The sequence below is a fragment of the Mustela nivalis genome (genome assembly GCF_964662115.1).
Source record: "Mustela nivalis genome assembly, chromosome: 20".
NCBI classification, from domain to species: Eukaryota; Metazoa; Chordata; class Mammalia; order Carnivora; family Mustelidae; genus Mustela; species Mustela nivalis.
The window spans coordinates 34559958-34582857 of NC_139039.1; the positions used below are offsets into that span (position 1 = coordinate 34559958).

General features: G+C 38.9%; 1 protein-coding gene across 3 annotated transcripts in view; it reads left to right on the forward strand.

Moving 5' to 3' along the window:
• Nucleotides 1-22900, forward strand: part of GPM6A (glycoprotein M6A) — a 342679-nt gene that overhangs the window by 41105 nt on the left and 278674 nt on the right. The window contains exon 1 of one of the 3 annotated variants that reach the window (XM_082715848.1): nucleotides 18006-18155. The exons of the other annotated variants lie outside the window; for them this stretch is intronic. The gene's annotated coding sequence lies outside the window, so the exon portion shown is untranslated. Of the gene's footprint in view, nucleotides 1-18005; nucleotides 18156-22900 lie in introns of those variants that run through there. 3 annotated transcript variants of the gene reach the window in all.

The following is a 22900-nucleotide window of genomic DNA, read 5'->3' on the forward strand; positions in this document are numbered from 1 at the left end:
TGAGTGAACTGTGGCTTCTACAACTCTGTGGCTTCTCTTTTTAAGTGGCCACCATTCAAAAAGTCCTTGGAAGGTGAATGATGCCATTCAAGTATTTTACCTGACCCGACTTTCTACCGGAAATTAAAAAATACACAATGCTGTAGCACTCACAATCAGTGACCTGCCAGGATCTCAAGTTATATTACATGGTAGGCACGAATGAAAATCTGGATGTTTTTATACTTAGTTTCTTTTGCGTACAGGTTGGCACAGGCCAAATAGATTGCTTTGGCTTTACAGAGAATTAATATATGTAATTCATTGCTTTAAATTTCGTGAATCTGGAAAACTTACTGAACACCCTGTAAGAATTTTATTTTTTATTTTGTTCTCTTCAGTTTTTATTCATCTATTTCATTTTGTTCTGTATTTTTAGTGGAAATATGTTCAGGGTTGATTTCAGTTTTCATGTGGTTGTTAGGGAAGAGGCACTTGGACACATAGACTTTGCCTTGGATTATAGTTTCTATAAGTGATGAGCTGCCTCCAGTATTTCTAGTTGCCCCAAGGCTTAATTAACTTAGAAAGGGATTTTGTATTTTTACTCAAGGTCTCTTTGTTCTTGAGACCATGCAATAGAAGCTCTGTAGAGTTTTCTGTGCCCCCCTTGGTGATTTCTGTTCTGTTTTATGATATTCATAACATTTTCCCCCCATACAAATAAATACAAAACATATGTGCTAAACTGAACTCCACTTTGATCTGACTCTTCACACAATATTTATTTGCTCTCTTACTGTCCTCCTAAAGACTTCTGAACCTCTAGAATAAGTTCTCTCTCTCTTTACTGGAACATGTATTACCAAACCGTTGGCTGCTTAATGGATTTTTGGTGACAGTCCTTAGTGTTTGTGTTTCTAAGACTGTGGGCTTACAGCGTCCTGTGCTAAGACTGGTGCATGGATTTGGGCTCATTGGACAAGTTCAGAGAAGTGGTCCCTGCTGTGTTTCACGTTACTTTTGTATGTGTACTCCCAGAATGTAGAACATGCATTCAAAAGTTGCTAGGGAACCGTTTCTTTCCATCATGGCTTTATATTTATTATATTAGCTGGTCATTTAAAGGCGTAAAAAATAAGAGTGCTTTTGATATTCATGCCGCCATCGATAGGGCTCAGAAAAGTGAAAAAAGGCAAAGTTCTTCTTGACTCGTATCTTAAGAAGTCTGGCTCTCAGTATCCCTACATCACCTTCTCTCTCTCTACTCACTGTTGTCTTACACAGGGAGTATAGTGATTCTCTGAGTGCTTCTCTCTTACTACTCACTGTTGTCTTACACAGGGAGTACAGTGATTCTCTGAGTGCTTCTCTCTCTCTACTCACTGTTGTCTTACACATGGAGTACAGTGATTCTCTGAGTGCTTCTCTCTCTACTCACTGTTGTCTTACACACGGAGTACAGTGATTCTGAGTGCTCCTCTCTCTCTACTCACTGTTGTCTTACACACGGAGTACAGTGATTCTCTGAGTGCTTCTCTCTCTCTACTCACTGTTGTCTTACACACGGAGTACAGTGATTCTCTAAGTGCGTCATATTCATTGCCTCCGTGTCTCTCCCCATGTAATTTCTTTTGCCTTGAACAATAACACCTATAAATTCATCCATAAAATGATTTACAGTTTAAAAGTACTTCCCTATATATTTGATGATAATATCTCATGGAGTAAACAGTTGGAAATCATGGCAGTTTATTTGTCTAAATTAACAGATTTGTCTAAATGACACATGAAGGTCGTGATCTGGGTCAGGGTAACCCAAATCCAAGTTGAGCTCTGCTTTCAGTGTGTCAGGCTGGACTCTCTCTTTTTACCGGTCTTGTTCTAAGCGCCCTTTCACCCTGTGATTGAGTTCTTTAGGCAAACTGAGTTCTTGCCTTTTAGATGTGGACCATGTCCTCCATGTATCCTATACGACTGTTTTTTGGTTCCTTTGTGTTTATTTCTTGAGTGCCTGGCGTGGTCTCCCTCCGCGTGTCAACACACTGCGAGACTCCACTCTCCGTGTTGAGGATTCAGTGTTGCCCCGTTGATGTGATGGTTTATTGACTACTTCTGTGTGACTGACATTCATCTCGGCTTCCCTTAAGCAGCCTGCCCCCTTGATCATCCAGCTGACAGCCCACGGAGTAGTTCCCCTTCGGAAATGGTGAACTCCCTGATTTTACCCTCGTGTGCGTGCAGCATTAGACCTTTAACTTCTCAACCTCATCAGCTCTCCATTTGCCTTGACACAGCACTTCTGTCTCGCCTTCATTATGAAGATATCTTGCCTCAGGCCTTCCTCGTCCTCCAGGCACGTCTTTATCTAACCCACCTCTACTTCCATAGATGCAAACCCCAAACCCACATCTCACCTGGCTAAAGCCCTTTGGTGAATCTTCATTGGCTTCAGGCTCTCTGGGGTGCGGCAAACACCCTTCACAGTTCTTTCTTCATTTTCCTCTTCTTTTTATACGTCTTGTGTATAACACAAACATACACACACCTATTTTCACACAACTCATGGTTCTGAATCCCGTAGAACTCTGAAAAAGATAGTAAAAGAGATCGCTGTCTGCCTTGCTGGTTTCTACCACTCGACTATTCCTGAGAGTCCCTGCATAGTCAGCATATACTTCACTCTGACCCAGTAAGTGATTACAGAGTAGCTCTATCATTATGAATTTTTTAGCATTATGCCCTGCTTCCCTGTACTCCCTGTCCTAATTTGGCTTGGTTATCTCGTCCAGCTTTCTTGGGCAGTCTGTATCACACATTTTCAGTATGTTGCAAAAATTCTTTCATTTACATTCCGAATCAGGCTATAGGTAGGAAATTAAAATATTTCTCCTAAACGTATTCAGCATCTCATAGAATGTCAGGTACATAAGTATAAAGTAGGGGCTGATCTCTGCCTTTGTTCAATTAAGGCAGAAATTAATGAAGTTCCTTGAGGGCAGGTACCCTTTCATACGTCTGTGATATGGACCTTAGCGCTTGGCTTAGTGTGAACAGCAGAATTTTTGCTCCATGAATGGTGTGTGGGTGGGGGCAGTCGGGTGCCCGAGAACTAATGGAGACACAGGGAGCGACCTGAAGCTCTAATAATGGGTAAAATGCCTCTGATCGGCGTGTTCTCTTCATCTGTCAGCCTCCCCGAAAGCCTGATGCTTCCCTTCTGGACATATCAAAGCTACATGTTCTGGAAAAGCTAGGTTTTTTGTAAGCTTTTCTGGTGGAGAGTGTGTTTTCTCCATTATCTTTTTTTCCCCCCTACGATTATCTGAGTAGTTGTTAAATATATTTTGATAGTCTTTATTTTAGTCCAAGCTACTGAGTAATTTCTAATTTCTCCCACTAAAATATTGGGAAGTCAATTCTGACAGTATGTGTGCTCGAATGCATGGTTTGTTTTATTCTCCTATTTATATTCAAGAATAATAAACACCATCACACAACGACTTGGACCAAATGCTCCTTATTCCCTGCTTGGTTCTTTTAATATGTATCTTGCTTTCGTAAAGCGTGGTTGGGATTGAAATTGCATTACGTTGGTTGGGAGTATAGTATTCAGTTGAAATGAATACTTAACACTTGACAACGAGAACTGGAGATGAATTGATGAGCTTTCCTTTGGGCCTTGCAGTCAAGCTGAATTAGCTGAACATCCCCAGGTACAGATGAGCTGGTGGATTGCTTCCTGGGCATATGTGATTCAAAATTTTTTATTTGAACGAGGAAATAATTTAGAATTGGACAGTCAAATTACACAGCCTAATTATTTTTTAACATTATTTTTAAAAGTATTAGTACCTTACAGACATACAGACATAAATTCCTAGATGTAAGCAAAGAAATTTAAAGAAGTGAGAATCAGGGCAGATGGAATTTAATTGAGAGAAATGAAGTGGGGGGGGATGAGATTCTCAGGTGGCGTGTGACTGTTAGGTCCTGTGGTTACTTATTGGCAGCTGACACATGGTTTCCAGTTTTTCCAACATCCAGCACAGAAGGGAGGCATTTTTGTGAACACTGGTCCACTGGATAAAAACAAGCCAGAACGTGTGTCTTTTTGGTATATAAGGGAGACATTTGGCCCATGCATTCTCAGAGAATTTTTAAAATTTAAAAAATTTCATGGACAATATCCTCAGCAGGACCCTTCTGATAATGTATGTGACAGAGCATTGATTCTGTGCGATTGCATCCTCTCCGTGCATTCTGTGGGGCCTCTTTGGGGTGGCCCCAGTGGCATCCTGGCCATGATGTTTGCTTTTTTTTTAAAGATTTATTTATTTCGTGGAGAGAGAGAGTTGGGGGAGGTGCAGAGGGAGAGAATCTTCAAGCAGACTCCCCTCTGAATGGTGATCCCAAAAGGGGGCTTGGCACGGGGCTGGATCGCACGACCCATGAGATGACACCCAGAGCTGAAACCAAGAGTCAGACGCTTAACCCACTGAACCCAAGAACCCCCTAACTGGTCAAGGTTTAATAGCCTTTTCTCTGCTGAGTGTGTGTCGGAGGGAAGCCCTCACTGAAGCATTCATTGATTTTTATGGTATAAATATTTCCCCAAATGCTGACTTCCATGTCACTGGAGACAGAGCTGGAAGGAGACTGTGCTGCCAGCCCCCAGCACACCACTGTGTGGCCCCGTCCTGGCTCCATTCCAAACCAGATATAGATTTTCTTGGAATGGAGAGTTTATTCATTACACTGATGGAGGCACACTCCATCCATACTTTTTTTTACTAAACCATTTTTTATTGTTATTACTATCAGGTTGCAGTGATTTTGAATTAGACCTCTTAGTAATTACTGGGAATTAAATTACTTCTTATTACTGGTTAAGAGCAGAGCCAAATGATCTAATAATCAGGTGTCTCAGAGGTTGATGTATGTCCATAACTAAAACTGAGAACCCTAAAAAAAATGACCTCTGGGGGCGCCTGGGTGGCTCAGTGGGTTAAGCCTCTGCCTTCGGCTCGGGTCATGATCTCAGAGTCCTGGGATCCAGCCCCGCATCGGGCTCTCTGCTCAGCAGAGAGCCTGCTTCCCTCTCTCTCTCTGCCTGCCTCTCCATCTACTTGTGATTTTTCTCTGTCAAATAAATAAATAAAATCTTAAAAAAAAAAAAAATGACCTCTGCCTGAAAAGATTTTACTTTACATCTGTGCTGATCCAGACACATGACCGCTAGCATTGTGTTTGAGCACCTGTTTCATGCCGGACACAATTGTTGCTTTCCTTTATTAGCTGGTTTCAGTGCTTTCAGAATCAAAATAATACTGACACTACTATTCTTTCTTTTACTGCAAGGTCCCAGCTCGCGAGTGGCACAGCTGGGATTTGAACCTGGGTCACCTGGTTCTGTGAGTCTACTGTGTTCCCATTTTTAAAAAACTTACTCTCTATTAGCTATTGCATATTTGTTGGATTCAGGCAAAGGACAGAAAATATTTAAATAAGTTCTTTTTTTTTTTTTAATTTATCAGATTCTCCTTTCCTCTGTGAACTCCATATAGGGATTGTATGAAGCTTGTTGGTACATGTAGAGAAGCTGTCCCTTGCTCTTCCTGTCCAGATTTTACCTGCAAAGCAGGGATGCCCAGTGTGGGTTTTGCCTCATCCCGATTATCTCGGTGACAAGGACTCCCTACCCTTCTTCCAGGCATTGCACCATTTGTGCCTCCTTGCGTCACATTCTGATAAAAAATGGCAGTTTGTCTCGGACTTCCAGAGACAGAGAGGTTGTTTTATCCACATTAGTGGTCATCATTGATCTTCTTGACACAAATAGTAGTGGGTGCTCCCAGCTCCCTGCACCACTTTCTCGGTACAGCGGGCGATTTACTTCGATGCCTGATGATCTCTCTTCTCTTCAGTTACTGCATGCTGAGATAAGGTGGGACTCTTCCCCCGGTTAAGCAGAAAATGCCTGAATTCCAAATTATGTTTAAGACCTAAGGAAGTAGAGGGATCTGGGGCTCTGTGACTGGGACATAGTTGGGCTGCAAAGGCTGAACTACGTAGAAAACTGTTAATACGTAATAGGCTCACTGTGCAAGGTGACCTTGCTTTCAGAAAACAGAAGGGTATCACCTTCTTTAATGTCTGAAGGGAGAACAGAAATATCTCTGTCTCCCCCGAGATGGCTGCCTGGCTCATTGTGTCAGAGCCACTAATCTTTAGCCCTCCAGGACTTCCGCGAGTCTTTAGGTAAGAAAATAGATAGCACTTAGTGAGGCATTTACATTTGCTAGTCATTGTACTGAATGCTTTGCATACATTTTTATTGTATCTCTATTCGTACTGTTATCATTATTTTACAGTTGGGGAAACTGAGGCATAGAATGAGGAGGAGGCGTGCTTCAGCGTATATAGCTCTTCAGTGTAGGAACCAGGATTTGAACTGGGGCAGTCCAGTTGCAGGGACTGTGTACTTGGCCCCTGGAGAAGGTTGTCCAGTAGCTTTTCCAAGACGAAAATGTTCTGTCCTAAACACACTGGCTGTTGAGCCATTGAAATGTGGCCGGTGAAACTGATCAAGTGCATTATTTTATTTTAATTATTTTAAGTTCCTTAAATAGCCACATATGACTAGACTCAATCTTGTTGGACAGTGCTGCTCCAGACTGTCCTGCCTTTCTAGAGGAGTGAAAGTACTTAATCGGTTGGGAGGAAGAACTAAGGAAATTTAGCCGTGCAAGTTTCTGTCACCCAGCTTTCATTGTTGCTGGTGTCTATCATAACTGTAAAAAAAAGGTGATTGTAAACCAGCTGGGTGAACCCCCTTTTAACAGTCAGCATGAAAGCCTCAATATACACCATCTGTTGCATGTACCTAGCAGACCTCAAAGTTATATAGCGTGTTACAATAAGGAAAGCAGTAATGCTGTATTAACTGAGAGGAATAGCAATTAATGGAAGCATCCATTAAATTCTTGCATATCCTGCTCTGCAGGCATTGGGCTGCTGCTGTTGTGGCAAGAAAGTCCTCTCTTCCCAACTCTTTGTACTACGTATCTTAAAATGGATATAATTTAGGTTTCTGAAAATGCTATTTCCTGAGCCATTTTCACATCTAGTGCACAAATTATTATTCTCTGAGAATGCTTCTCTGTGGAAAATTGTCATGATATAGCAAAGGTTCCAACATAGTATATTTATAGGCTTTTCAGCTGCAAAAACTATAGAATTCTGGGAACAGTTTGATGTAGAATAAAATTCCCCTGCCCTTTGATATCCCCCTTTATTTTATAAAATTTAGGATTGTGGATATTTAGAAAGCATGTGGTATTCTTTGATCAAAGCAGACGCTTCCCATTATTTAGCTCTTTTAATCAGGATCAGTCACCCCAGTGAGCATGGTAACTCCCTTCTCTGGCTGATTGGAGCCATGAGTAGTGGGAAGCAGTGGGGGGACAGTTTTAACTTCTAGTCCAGTGGATTCATTGTTGTGTCTCCTGGTCCAAGCATTCCTCCCTTTGGAACCGAGCCCTCTAGGGCAACAAAGCTTGTGGTCACAGGTACAGGAAGCAAACACTGTGCTGGTGCATCACAGTGGGTAACAGTGGGTGGCTCCACTCCCACTCCTATTTCCACCCCTTCATTTCTGGGCCTGTGAATCCTGGCTATGAGAGAGACAGCACCATATACTGGATGCTGTTTCGGAGCATCTAGAGCCTCCTAGAGAACCTGGCCCCAGCTCTGCAAGGTATTGGCCACCTAGTTGGCACCGTAACTAAGTCTTAAAAAGACTGTGCCACTGTTCCATCAAGCCAACTGTTTCAAGATGGTGGAGAACATGGTAAGACTGAATTTCCTGAGCATGGATCACTGGTACACTTCATTTGCTTGAACTGAGTCCCTTTACCAGAAGCAGTGGTGTGTGGACTACTAGGACAGTGGATAAGGGATTTTATAAGTCTGCGGGTGGTAGTTTGGGCAGAAGTATTGCACACCAGGAAGCTAAAGCCATATTGAGTAAAAATGTCTGTTCCAGTAAGAACAAAATGCTACTCCTTCCATAATGGACGTGGTCCAGAGTCATTAAGCTGCCATCAAGAAGCTAGCTGGCGTATCAGTCCAGGAAATGAGGTTACACTGGGTACCCACTGTTGGTGTGTGCTGCTGACACACTGGACATTCAGTGCCGTAGCCAGGTCAGCCTTGGAGAGTGAAAGTCCGTGTTTTGCTGAGCCCATCCCACATACATCCCTGCCACCAAGGCCACTCTGTTCACGAGTTCATTGGGCAATGACAGGAATGGCTGTGGGGAAAGAGACTGACTGGTTTCACAGAACGTATCACCCCATCCACTGGAAATGTAGTCATTAGGGTCTTTAGGTCAAATTGGATTAGAAAGCCAATCCCAGAAACTCCAGAACATTTCAAGAGTTATTTTTAAGACTCTGTTCTTGTAGAACCCTCTCACTGACCCAGATCTGTATGAAGGTTTTCTGCAGAAGTAGAACCAGTAAGATATAAATGTACATATGATATACAGATCATATGTACATCATATATGTACAAAGGGGGTTTCTTATGAAGAATTAGCTTATGTTTTATGGAGGCTGACAAGTTTGGACAATCTGGAGACCCAGGAGCGTCTACGGTGCAGACGAAGTCTGAAGGCAGTCTGGTAAGAAGATCTTTCTTGCCTAGCAGGTAAGTCCTTTCTTCTGGTCAGGCTTTCACAAAATGGAGGGCAGTTTGGTTACCCAGAGATCACTGATTTAAATATTACTCTCCTTCAAATGCATCCTCCAAGATGACACATAAAATTAACTTTTGCAGTAATCTAAATGTGAAGAAGCCTTGACTTACACAAAGCTACCTAATTCTAGAAGAACCAGATGTTATTTCCAAAAATTGTTACCATCTATTCATATTTGTAATCACCTGGTACTTACTAACCGTGTACATTACAGGTGCCTTAAATGCCCGATTTCTCAGTGTTTCAGTAATTTTCTCCTGTAGATGGTATTCTCATCTTCAGTTGAGGACGGTGGAGGTTCAGGGGCTGTTGACCAGTCAGTGGTTGAGGGTGGAAGCCGTCCAGAACTGTCCAGCGCCCAGACCAGTGCTCTTACAACTCTTACTGGCTGCATTTCTTTTCTGTCTTTTCACGACCTGATGACATGGAAATGATAGGTATCGGTACCTTTTTCTACCGTTTTGCCTGCATTTCCAGTACTGTATCTACAGAGCAAAGAATTAATGATGTGTGGTTCTTCTACTCCTTTTTCCTATTGAAAATTCCAGGCAAATACACTATTTATAAAGAAAATGGCTTTTTACAGAGTCATCTTGAGAAGGTGACATGCTTGTCCCCTGGTGAGTTCAGGAGGCCGGATGAGAGAGGAAAGTTTCCAATCACACAGCAGCGTTTTACATTAAGAGGATCAAACTTTAGTTGTGCAGAAGGAAACCACTTCTCTAGGGGCTTTTTGGAATGGGTCGCATTTACTGTAACAGAAGCCTGACATAATCAAAAAGCCTTTCTGAGCATTCATAGGAATGACAAAAAAATGCCTTGCAAATACCATGTTTTGTACTTCAATATTATTCAAGCCTCTGGAAGGTACTTCCATTTTGAGAACTCAACTTTCTGACAATGCTAAATGTTTTTGTTACTTTGGAAATTAACATAGTTGAATTTATGGTTGATAATTTTTGTTGTAATTGGGTGCTTGCTGTTAATCATTTAAGGTGATGAGAAAAATTAAGGGATTTAAAACTATGTTAAGGCTTTTAAAATACTTTTATTAAGATAACATTTTTTCTTAAAATTGAAGTGAGGACTCAACCCCTCCCCCCCACAACTCCTCTATACCTAATCACTTAGGCATAGGAAAAATCATTTTTTTTTAATCTTTTTTATAAACATATAATATATTTTTATCCCCAGGGGTACTGGTCTGTGAATCGCCAGGTTTACACACTTCACAGCTCACACCATAGCACATACCCTCCCCAATGTCCATAATCCCACCCCCCTTCTCCCAACCCCCTCCCCCCAGCAACCCTCAATTTGTTTTGTGAGATTAAGAGTCACTTATGGTTTGTCTCCCTCCTAATCCCATCTTGTTTCATTTATTCTTCTCCTACCCACTTAACCGCCCATGTTGCATCTCCACTTCCTCATATCAGGGAGATCATATGATAGTTGTCTGGAAAAATCTTTTTTTTTTTAAAGACAGTGCTCAATCTATTGACTGTAGCACCCTGTCCTACAGTTTTTGAGAGTGAAGTTATATCTAAAAGCTCTCCAGAGGCTATTTTTTTTTTCTTTTATTCCTGAAACACATTTCAATGACCAGAAATTATTTTGCAATTCCTTTTCTGGAAACCTGTGGTTGAACTTGGATGTTTACATTTTGTTGAAAGTGAAGAATAATCCTTAGGTATTAAAGCCCTATTTTCATGTTTCAAGATTACCTTTTATTTATACAGGAGATACTGTTCCGTGCTTGAAATTTTTTATCTTAGGAATCAGTGGCACTTGTAATTATATTTAATTAAAAAGTTATAAAATGATGTGAATAAAAAATTAAATACACGTGAACATTTATTAAATCTCATTGGGGCTCTGTTAGACCTACATCTAATGTAATTTTTATTCTTTTCTAATGATATAAGTAGATGTTTGTATTTGGATGGATGGGTGATGAATCTTTTAAAATATCACAGTACTATAGAAAACAAACATACTAACTTTGTTAAAGTGTATTGAATATTCCCCTCCCCCAGTAATTCATTATAAAATGAATTACTTTTCTTCATGGTAAACTCCATATGCTCTTAAGATATTCTCAGAGAGTACTTACATTTTTTTCCTTTACAAAATCATTTGTCGTTCAGTGGTGCTTGTGCATGATCTGATTACTAAAACTTTATCTTTCCCTCCTGGATTTTAAAAATTCATTAGAAATATCATATGTGAAACTACAAAGCTATAGGTGCGGTTTCTTTTTCATGGATTGTTATGGAGAAAACTGAATGCAGATAATCGGGTAGTTTTTATACAAGCTGTTTGCGATACCACCTGTTCAAGGAATGTACTAAATGTGCAGAATGAGCAAATACTGTGAAGCCTATCAGTTCGGTTTTATCTTCTTCATGCATTTCAAGTCAACTTGATGAAGGACTTGAAGGATCGGCCAGAGAAGACGCCCTTGTTTTTCTCTGCTGGCTCCAAGGTATCTTTGCTAAGGTCAGCCCTTGATAAGAAGCAGCAGGGAGTACTAGGTCTGATTCCGTCTAATAGAACTGCATTATTTAGCTTCTTGGATTTTTTTAAAAGCTCAACCTTTCTCTCCCTCGCTCTCTCTCTCTCTCTCTTTTTTTTTTTAAAGATTTTATTTATTTATTTGACAGACAGAGAGCACAAGTCAGCAGAGAGAGAGGGGGAAGCAGGCTCCCCGCTGAGCAGAGAGCCCGATGCGGGGCTCGATCCCAGGACCCTGAGATCATGACCCGAGCCGAAGGCAGCGGCTTAACCCACTGAGCCACCCAGGCGCCCCATCTCTCTCTCTTTTTTTTTTTTTTACTCAAAATATATGCCAAACATAGCTCAAGTTACCTCTTTAACTTTGGTATGAAATTTATTACTTGACTTTTAAAGAAAATTTTCCCTTATTAAAAAAGGAATTCATTTTTTATTGTAAACAAATTAAAAATATAGAAAAGTATAAAAAAGAACCTTGGTCTCACTTGTAGTGGTAGTGTTTTTAATGTTTCTAGCTATCACTTTCAAAAATATTCTGTGATATGTTGGGATTATATAAAAGTTTGGATGAATTGTTTGTTTTAGGAACTGTTTCGTGATTTCTTAGTTGTGCGGAAAGGAGTTTAGCTATAGAAGAACAGGTAGTGGACTTCTGTCTTTGCCTCCATTTCCACATCCACCATAGCGCCAAATGGACCCGTCTTGGTCCAGTAGTAAAGTGTCTGGTCTTTCTCATGAAATATCACTTATTTTCAAAGATCTTTATTTGATTTCAATAATTACTCTTTACTTTCATAACAATTTATTTGTGGTAATTGTTGTTATTGTTAGTAACAGTATCAATATGTTTTTTTTTTTTTTTTTTTTTACTGGATGGGAAGCTTAAAGACTTATAGCATAACTTTGTGACAGATGTTTCAAGATTCCTGCAAAAGGAAAGGGTTAAATCACAATTATAATTTTCCTTTCTTCTAGTTAGTCATTTCTGATTTCCTCTGTGATTGCATTAACCCATGTGATTTATTTCTGTATTTGAGTTCTAGTAATGTTTTACTTAATATTTAGTGCAATAATCAGAATTTCCTAATTTAAATTTTCTAAAGTCAAACAGTAGAGCCAGTGGGACAAAATGAGGTATATTAGTTTAGGCTACCATAGCAAAATACCATAGACCGGTGGTTTTAAAGAACATATATTTATTTCTTATAGTTCTGGAGGTAGGGTTGGATTCTTGGTGAGGGAAATTCTTGGGATTCACAGATGGCAGTCTCCTTGTGTGTCCTCACATGGCAAAGAGAAAAATCATCACGTCTCTTAAAAGCCTACTAATCCTATTCACGAGGGCTCTACCCTCATGAACCAATCACCTTTTAAAGGCTTCCCCATCATACTGAGGGTTAGGATTTCAACATGTGAAATCTGGGGGGACACAAACGTTTTTGTCCCTAACAGGAGGATCCCATAGTATTGAAGTATTGGAGAACAGTTTACAAAGTCCTCCCATTCTTTATAAACCTTACTAGGGTGCATGTGGTATCTTCAAGTGTCTTCCACGATTGCTTAACACTGAAATGGCCTGGACAGTCAACAGGTGCGGACAAGATGGGCTCGTACTGTTGCTGAGGAAAAAAGAATAGAACTTCATCCACTCGTTTTTCATTCATACTATTCATATTCATGTTAATTCATCCACATTAATACACAGGTGTCTGTTATGTTTCAGGTATCTTACTAAACATTTGGAATAAGATGAGAAAACTGGAAGTAGGGGTGCCTGGGTGGGTTAAAGCCTCTGCTTTCTGCTCAGGTCCTGGGATCGAGCCCCGCATTGGGCTCTCTGCTCAGCAGGGAGCCTGCTTTCCTTCCTCTCTCTCTGCCTACCTGTGATCTCTGCCTGTCAAATAAATTTAAAAAAAAAAAAGAAAAGAAAACTGGAAGTATAAAGTTTTCAGTTTTCCTAAAAAAAAGTTGTGGGGAGATGCTCTAATGTATTTGAAAAAAATATTCAGCTCTCAGTTCTAATATTGGTTGCACAGTTAAAGTCTTTAAAGTGTATTTTAGTTAAATCATTTGTGTTTTTTATTTTAGCTGAGCAGTCATATTATCTGCTCTGTTAGCCATTCATTTGGAGAAGCGAGTGAGGTAATGAATGTAAAAGCATTTGCAGAATATATATTATGGCACAAATGCTGATTGTTATCAGGACTAATTTGAAGATACATATAGGATTTATGAGATGCTTTTGCAATGTTTCACTTTGGAGACATCATTATTTTTGAGTTCTTCAGAGTTCTGAAACAAATGCAGATTTTTTTAAATGAGTTTCTTCAGTAGAAGTTTTCCCTCTAGTGGTTGCTGTGGAAATCACATGAAAAGATTCTAATGCTAAATGTTCAAATGAAAAATAAAACAAACTGAAAAGAATTGGGGAAAAAATTACTCTGAGTGATTAAGAAGATGTCAGCTAACTTTTCTATCCTGTTGGATTTCCAAAATTATACTACACTCAAGTTTTGGAAAATGAGGAGGCAAACTCCTTGCTCCTTTTATGGTATCTGATTGACCTAAATGAGAATGTGGGTTAAGAGTGCCCTGCTTGGGGGCACCTGGGTGGCTCAGTGGGTTAAAGCCTCTGCCTTCTGCTCAGGTCATGATCTCAGGGTCCTGGGATCGAGCCCTGCATCGGGCTCTCTGCTTGGTGGGGAGCCTGCTTCCTCCTCTCTCTCTGCCTGCCTCTCTGCCTACTTCTGATCACTGTCTGTCAAATAAATAAATAAAATCTTAAAAAAAGAAAATAAAAAAGAGTGCCAGCTTGGAGGAAGTGGTAGAGAAGGTGTGCGCTTCCTATTTCATCATACACGAAGCCCTTTCAAATGCACGCTCTGACGTGGTTTTGCCTGCTTTCCTGGTCTCCTTCCACAACGGCAGCAACCTCACAGGAAGTTGAGTAGAAGTTCTGGGTGAGTAAGCATATTTGGTTTGTCTTACAGATACCTTAAAAAAAAAAAAAATCATTCCAAAGTGGGGGGAAAAGAAGTTTTAATTTGTTGGGATAATTGATATATTAAAGCATCCAGCCCCTTGCAGAGCCTACCAGGTCCTCTGTTGTCTGTCCCCTGGCCATCACTGCAGCTTTGAAGTGTCCTGTTCTGCCCTTTGCCCGTGAGCTCAGGCTGTGCTCCCTTCTTTCTGTCCCTGACACGCTGTACATTTGGACTTGCCGTGCCCTGTTCTTGGCTTGCTCATCAGCACATCACTGCTTCCCATGGCCTCAGACCTCTTCTCCTTCAAAAAGGTTGTCCAGCTCAACTAGCCAAGTTGGCTTTTTTGACAATTAATCTTTGCCACAATTCTCATGTATTGACTCCAGAACGCTTATCAAAACCTGAATTTCTGTGTAATCAATTTATTTGCTAATTCAGTGTCTGTTTCCCCCACAAGAATGGGAACCACTTGACATGAGAGGTTGGTCCCTCTTATTCACGGTTGTATACCAGAACCCACACGGTGCTTCCATGGGGCTTAACACTGGTTGACACAATGAAGAAGCCATTGGAAATGTTATTAACATAAACTAACTGGTGTTAGTTGTTTAAGTAGGTTTACTGAATCTTTCAGTAGTCTTTGGTGCCCTTAGTTGAGATTCATTTTTCCATCTTTGAAATAATTTAACTTCCTAGTTTACTTCACATTGAAATAAGGTTGGTAAAAGATTTTCAGTTTTTTATATAGAAGCTCTATTATAGAATCATAAAATTTAAACATTTGGGGAGAATGTTTAGTGAGCTCTTGTTGTGCTAAACAAGAACATGATGTTTTTATGACCATTTTTTAATTAAATTCAGTTTTGTTCTACAGCTTTTTAGTGATATATTCAGTTCCTTGCATCTATATAAGAAGAAGTTATTTCATAAATTAGTTTTCCTGAAATTTCCATCTTGTTCAGTCTTCCACAGAGATAATTGCTGTTCACACTCACATACTTGGCTTCCTCAGAGTCATTTCCAGCCTCAATACATGATTTTTAAAAACCCACTTCTTCTCAAATGGCTTACTTTTTATACCTTTCATCAGTTTTGATTGATGTTCTCCTTTGAAACTGTCTAAACATTCTCATGTTCTGCCATGGTTTTAGACCAAAAAATGTACATGGAGCCCAAAGATTCCAGATTTTGGAGACTGAGGCATCTGTATCTGTGCCCCCCCACAGACTGCAAATGGCGGAAGCCTGTACATTGTATCGTTAGGGAACGTGGTGTTGGTAGTCCCCTTCTCCTTTCTGTTCATGTTCATGGCCTACTAATGTGAACTTGTTGCCTGGTACGACCAACAAACAGCTGGTTTTGCTATCAGTCTGGGGCAAAAAGACTGACTCCAGAAACTGTGAATTTCTTACTTGAATTTCCTGCTCTGTCCTGGTCTCCATGCCGTCCAGTGAAAACAAGGGCAACATGCAGAGACTGTGATAGTGTCCCCCTAATAATATTTTTAAGGATTTGACTGGGGCTTTCCAAATGCAGAAGTCATCTGAGTCTGTTCTCACTGGTACTGTGCATGTCCCTGTGTGTGTATGTTTAAGGAATGTTAAAGGAATGATATGTTTTAATCTACTGTCCATAAATGATAGGAACTGGAATAAAATTAATAGGCATTTTATAGATCTCCATATTACAAAGACTTTAAAAATAAACAGATGAAAAACAGCTTATCATTGGCTTATTTAGGCTCTCTCCTTTTGCACTGTGCTTTTCTGCTTTCGTTACCATAGTTACTGGTTTAATCATGATGCACAGAACCATTTCTAATTACAGTATACGCCAGCACAAAAATTAATTCTTTGCATATCTTAGGCCACAAACAGCTTGTAGCTTGTTTTTTGGCACTTTATTACCAGATATTCTGAAGAAGACATTTGTACATAATTTTAAATCTGTTATTTTCTGCTATTTATTATTAAAATGAAAATGTCTCTAAAGTGGACTTCTGTAAAAATAAGCAATATGAAAAGTTTTTAAGAGATAAAGCTTTATTACAGGTGAGATATTATTAATATTATCCCTTACATGTTAATTAATAGTGATTTATATGCATTTGACATTTTTTTTCCTGTGAGAAAATATTACTAAAAGGATATCCATCATTTAGAAACCAACATTATTAGATTGCTGTAATTAGGCAATTGAGCAAGAAACCACTATTTGAGCATTTATGTATTTTTAAAAATGGGCAATTTATATCAAAATTCCCTCTCTTGAATTTTTGAAGGGTCTTGGAGATCACCTAGTACAAACCATTATTTCTTAATGTGTGTCAGACTCTTGTATGTCAGTGACACCAACTAATTTCTCCCAACATCATGCAATGAGATGGAAGACTAACCAGAATTAAATCTGGCTTTTTAGCACCCATTCCAGTAACCCTAATTGTAGCAATATAGTCAGAGCAGATACCAAAATATGTTATAGGTGTTCCTCTTCATTTTCATATGATTATTTTGTAGCGGAGTAGCTGTTTTAAAATATCAATAAATTATTATAAACAATAGAGATTTTAGAATATAATAACTTCTATGAACACTTTTATTGTTAATGTGAAATGCTAGTTTTTTTTTTAATTAAAATATATTACCCTTCATTCCTGTCTTAGTAAAATATTTGAAAAACCAAAAGGGAAGTAATTTTTCTCACAAAATTACAATATAGCTTTCCCCAAACCTATAGGTAGATGTTTTCTGTTAGATTGGGCAGAGTAATTTTCATTTCATATTATTATGATTATGCTCCCAAACATATTTGAATCATATTTATGTAGGTCAACATAAACATTTCAGAAGCAGTAGACGGTGTTTCCATGATTCCTCTGGTTCTAAGCCTCTGGTGTATTTCAGAACTGCTAGTCTACCAGACATTTTCAATTTCACTGATCATACCGATCACAATCAAACAAATTGTATTTTATTATAAAAATCATAAATGGACTAGTGCATCGTCATTGATCTGACCTTGTTTGGTAATAATGTTGTTGTGTTCCTACCTTAACTGGCATGGGATCTTCATGGCATGGGCACATTTCCCCAGAAACCATTTATGTAGCCTAGAATGGGGCCCTGTAGTTCCATTTGTGCTTATGGGAGAACCTATGACCACCAAACTGTGTTTTTCTGCCTATTAAGACTGAAGCAGATAATTGTAAAATAAAAATATAACATTTCCTGCTATAAAGAGTAGGTCCTTTTTCCTGTTGCTTCTCTTTAAAACTATGTTGCTCAAGTTCTAGGTCAAGAAATGCCTCCACTCATTTGTAGTTTATTACAAAATGAGTCTTAACTTCCAACTGAATTTTATGCTGACTTCGTCCATATGGTAGACTTAATATTACAGTTAATGGACACATATAATGAGTATATTATGTTGTTAACTGAAACATCTTTAAAATTAGTGAGCTATTTAATTTGCCATATAAATTGGTGAAGAGTGGCCTCTCTTTAATTGTGGAAGGCATTTGTACTGGCTTTTTATTTGGTATTTTTAAATTGTGCAACAGCAAATGTAAATCAGCTAGGAAAGCATAATTCTATTAAATGTAGCTATGCTGATTTGAGAGAGACAAAAGTCTCTTAATCTGGATAACAGGTTTTCTACCAGAAAGAATACAGATTATATGAAATCATTCACTATTTTAAATACTGTAGAAAAGAAATAATTGACATGAAAATGACTACATGAGGTTATCTGGTCTTTTTTCAGGATCCTTTGTTATTTCTTCTGACACTACAGTAGCTGAATGACATTAGTGAACTGTTGGGTCTTCCTCAGAATGCACTCTAAATTCTAACTCTAATCTTGGAGGTGTGACAGATGTGACTTGAACTTCTGTGCACCTACTGTCAATCGTAAACAAGGTTGGTATTTTTAAGTGAAACCATTTTCAAAATATTTTTTCTACTTTATTGTATTTTTAAAAAAAGATTGTATTTATTTATTTGAGAGAGACAGAGACAGAGAGAGCGCAAGCAGAGGGGAGAAACAGAATAAGAGTGAGAAGCAGACTCCCTTTAGAGCTGGGAGCCCAATTTGGGGCTTGATCCCAGGACCTGGAGATCATGACCTGAGCCAAAGGCAGATGCTTAATCATCTGAGCCACCCAGGCTCCCCATTTTATTTTATTTTTTATCATGGTAAGTATACTCTTTGATTCCCACCCCTTATTGCCTCCATCCACCACCCACTTCTCCTCTGGTAACCATCGGTTTGTTCTCTATAGTTAAGAGTCTGTTTCTTGGTATATCTCTTTCTCTCTCTCTCTTCTATCATTTGTTTTGTTTCTTAAATCTGCATGAGTGAAATCATATGGAATTTGTCTTTCTGTGACTTTATTTATTTAGCATTTTACTCTCTAGCTCCATCCATGTTGTTGCAAATGGCAAGATTTTGTTCTTTTTTATGGCTGAATAATATTCCATTGTATGTCTATGCACCACTTCTTTATCTATTCATCTGTTGTTGGACATATGGGCTGCGTCCATAGTTTGGCTATTTTAAATAATGCTGCTATAAACATAGGGGTACACGTATGCCTTTGAATTAGTTATTTTGTATTTTTTGGGTAAATCCCCAATAGTGTGATTCCTAGATTGTAAGGTAGTTCTATTTTTAACTTTTTGAGGAACCTCCATACTGTTTTCCAAAGTAGCTGCACCAATTCACATTGCTACTAGCAGTGCAAGAGGGCTCCTTTTTCTTCACATCCTAGCCAACACTTGTTTCTTGTGTTTTTTTTATTTTAGCCATTTTGACAGGTGTGAGGTGGTAACTCAGTGTAGTTTCCATTTGCATTTCCCTGATGCTGGGTGATGTTGAGCATCTTTTCACATGTCTGTTGGCGATCTTTGCAGAAATGTCTGTTTGTGTCCTTTGTTCATTTTTAATTGGAATTATTTCATTTTGGGGTGTTGAATTATATAAGTTCTTTATGTATGTAGGATACTAAACCTTTATCAGATATGTCATTTGCAAATAAGTTCTGCTGTTCCATAGGTTGCCTTTTGGTATCATTGATTGTTTCCTTTACTGTGTGGATGTTTCTATTTTGATGTAGTCCCAATAATTTATTTTTGCTTTTATTTCTCTTGCCTCAGGAGACATTATCTAGAAAAGTGTTGCCATGACAGATGTCAGAGAGATTTTTTTTTATAAGATTTTATTTATTTATTTCACAGACAGAGATCACAAGTAGGCAGAGAGGCAGGCGGGGAGGGGGGGGGAAGCAGGCTCCCCGTATAGCAGAGAGCCTGATGTGGGGCTCAATCCCAGGACCCTAGGATCATGACCTGAGCTGAAGGCAGAGGCTTTAACTCACTGAGCCACTCAGGCACCCTGTCAGAGAGATTATTGTGTCTGCCTTCAAGGATTTTTATGGCTTCAGGTCTCATATTTAGGCCTTTAATCCATTTTGAATTTATTTTTGTGTGTGGTGAAAAAAAGGTGGTCCAGTTTCTTTCTTTTGCATGTGACTGTCCATTTTTTCCAACATCATTTTTGAGGATGCTTTTTCCCAGTGTGTATTCATTCCTCCTTTGCAATACTAATTGATCATATAATTATAGGTTTATTTCTGGTTTTTCTGTTCTATTCCATTGATCCATGTGTCTATTTTTGTGCTGGTACCATACTGTTTTAATTATTACTCTCTTATAGTATAACTTGAAATCTGTAATTGTGATACCTCTAGTTTTATTTTTACTTTTCTTTTTTTTTTTTTTTTAAAGATTTTATTTATTTATTTGACAGAGAGAAATCACAAGTAGATGGAGAGGCAGGCAGAGAGAGAGAGAGAGAGAGGGAAGCAGGCTCCCTGCTGAGCAGAGAGCCCGATGCGGGACTCGATCCCAGGACCCTGAGATCATGACCTGAGCCGAAGGCAGCGGCTTAACCCACTGAGCCACCCAGGCGCCCCTATTTTTACTTTTCAAGATTGCTTTGGCTGTTTGAGGTCTTTTTTGGTTCCATAAGAATTTTACAATTATTCTAGTTCTGTGAAAAATGCTATTGGTATTTTGACAGTGATTGTATTAAATCTGTAGACTGCTTTGGATGGTATAGACATTTTAACAATATTTGTTCTTCAAATTCATGAACATGGATGTCTTTCCATTTCTTTGTGCCTTCTTCAGTTTCTTTCATCAGTGTTTTATAGTTTTCAGGGTATAGGTCTTTACCCCTTTGGTTAAGCTTATTCCTAGGTATTTTATTATTTTGGGGGCAGTTATAAATGGTATTATTTTTTTAATTTCACTTTTTTCTGTTTCATTATTAGTGTATAGAAATGCAACAAATTTCTGTACATTGATTTCTGTATCCTGCAGTTTTACTGAATTCATTTATCAGTTGTAGTAGTTTTTTGGTGGAATCTTTAGGGTCTTTTCTATATAGTATCATGTCACCTGCATATAGTTTCAGTGTTACTTCTTTATCAATTTGGATGCCTTTTTTTTCTTTGTGTGGCCTAATTGCTGTTGCTAGGAATTCCAGTACTATGTTGAATAAAAGTGGTGAGTGTGGACATCTTTGCCTTATTCCTGATCTAGGGGAGAAGCTCATTTTTTTTCATCATTGAATATGATGTCGGCTCTGGGTTTTTCATAATAAGGCATGCTTTATTATATAATAGATTAATAAACATAATTTATTATGTTGAGAGAGGTTTCCTCTAGACCTACTTTGCAGAGGGTTTTTATCATGAATGGATGTTGTACTTATCAGATGCTTTTTCTACATCTACTGAAATGATCATATAGCTTAAAAAAATTCTCTTTTACTAACTTAAAATGTATTATTAGCCCCAGGGGTACAGGTCTGTGAATCACCAGGTCTACACACTTCATAGCACATACCCTCCCCAATGTCCATAACCCAACCTCCCTCTCCCTACTCCCCTCCCCCCAGCAACTCTCAGTTTGTTTTGTGAGATTAAGAGTCTCATGGTTTGTCTCCCTCCTGATCCCATCTTGTTTTATTTTTTCCTTGTCTACCCCAAGCCTCCCAGATTCTTCATGTCAGGGAGATCATATGATAATTGTCTTTCTCTGATTGACTTATTTCACTCAGCGTAATACCCTCTAGTTCCATCCATGTCGTTGCAATTGCCAAGATTACATTTCTTTTGTTGGCTGCATAGTATTCCATTGACTATATATACCACATCTTCTTTATCCATTCATCTGTTGTTGGACATCTAGGTTCTTTCTGTAGTTTGGCTAATGTGGACATTGCTGCTATAAACATTCATGTGTGCATGCCCCTTTGGATCACTACATTTGTATCTTTAGGGTAAATGCCCAGTCGTGCGATTACTGGGTCATATGGTATCTCTATTTTCAACTTTTTGAGGAACCTCCATGCTGTTTTCCAGAGTGATTGCACCAGATTGCATTCCCACCCAACAGTGGAGGAGGGTTCCCCTTTCTCTGCATCCTCGCCAGCATCTGTCATTTCCTGACTTGTTAATTTTAACCATTCGGTCTGGTGTGAGGTGGTATCTCATGTGTCTATTGGCCATCTGGATATGTTCTTTGCAGAAATGTCTGTTCATGTCCTCTGCCCATTTCTTGATTGGATTATTTGTTCTTTGGGTATTGAGTTTGATAATAGGTTATGGATACTAGCCCTTTATCTGATATGCCATTTGCAAATATCTTCTCCCTTTCTGTGAGTTGTCTTTTGGTTTTGTTGACTGTTTCCTTTGCTGTGGAAAAGCTTTTTGATCTTGATGAAGTCCCAATGGTTCATTTTTGCCCTTGCTTCACTTGACTTTGGCTATGTTTGTAGGAAGAAGTTGCTGTGGCTGAGGTCGAAGAGGTTGCTGCCTGTGTTCTCCTCAAGGATTTTGATGGATTCCTTTTTCACACTGAGGTCTTTCCTCCATTTGGAGTCTATTTTTGTGTGTGGTGTAAAGAAGTGGTGCAGTTTCATTTTTCTCTATGTGGTTGTCCAATTTTCCCAACACCATTTGTTGAAGAGACTCTCTTTCTTCCATTGAACATTCTTTTCTGCTTTGTCAAAGTTTAGTTGACAATAGATTATATTTCTGGGCCCTGTATTCTGTTCCATTGATCTATGTGTCTGTTTTTGTGCCAGTACCATACTGCCTTGATGATGACAGCTTTGTAATAGAGCTTGAAGTCTGGAATTGTGATGCCACCAACTTTGGCTTTTATTTTTTCAACATTCCTCTGGCTATTCGAGGTCTTTTCTGGTTCTGTATAAATTTTAGGATTATTTGTTCCATTTCTTTGAAAAAAAAATGGTTGTATTTTGATAGGAATTGCATTAAATGTGTAGATTGCTTTAGGTAGCATAGACACTTCCACAATACATGTTCTTCCAATCCATGAGCATGCAACATTTTTCCATTTCATTGCATCATCCTCAGTTTCTTTCATGAGTACTTTATACTTTTCTGAGTATAGATTCTTCACCTCTTTGGTTGGGTTTATTCCTAGGTATCTTATGGTTTTGGGTGCAATTGTAAATGGGATCAACTCCTTAGTTTCTCTTTCTTCTGTCCTGCTATTGGTGTATAGAAATGCAACTGATTTCTGTGCATTTATTTTATATCCTGACACTTTACTGAATTTCTGTATGAGTT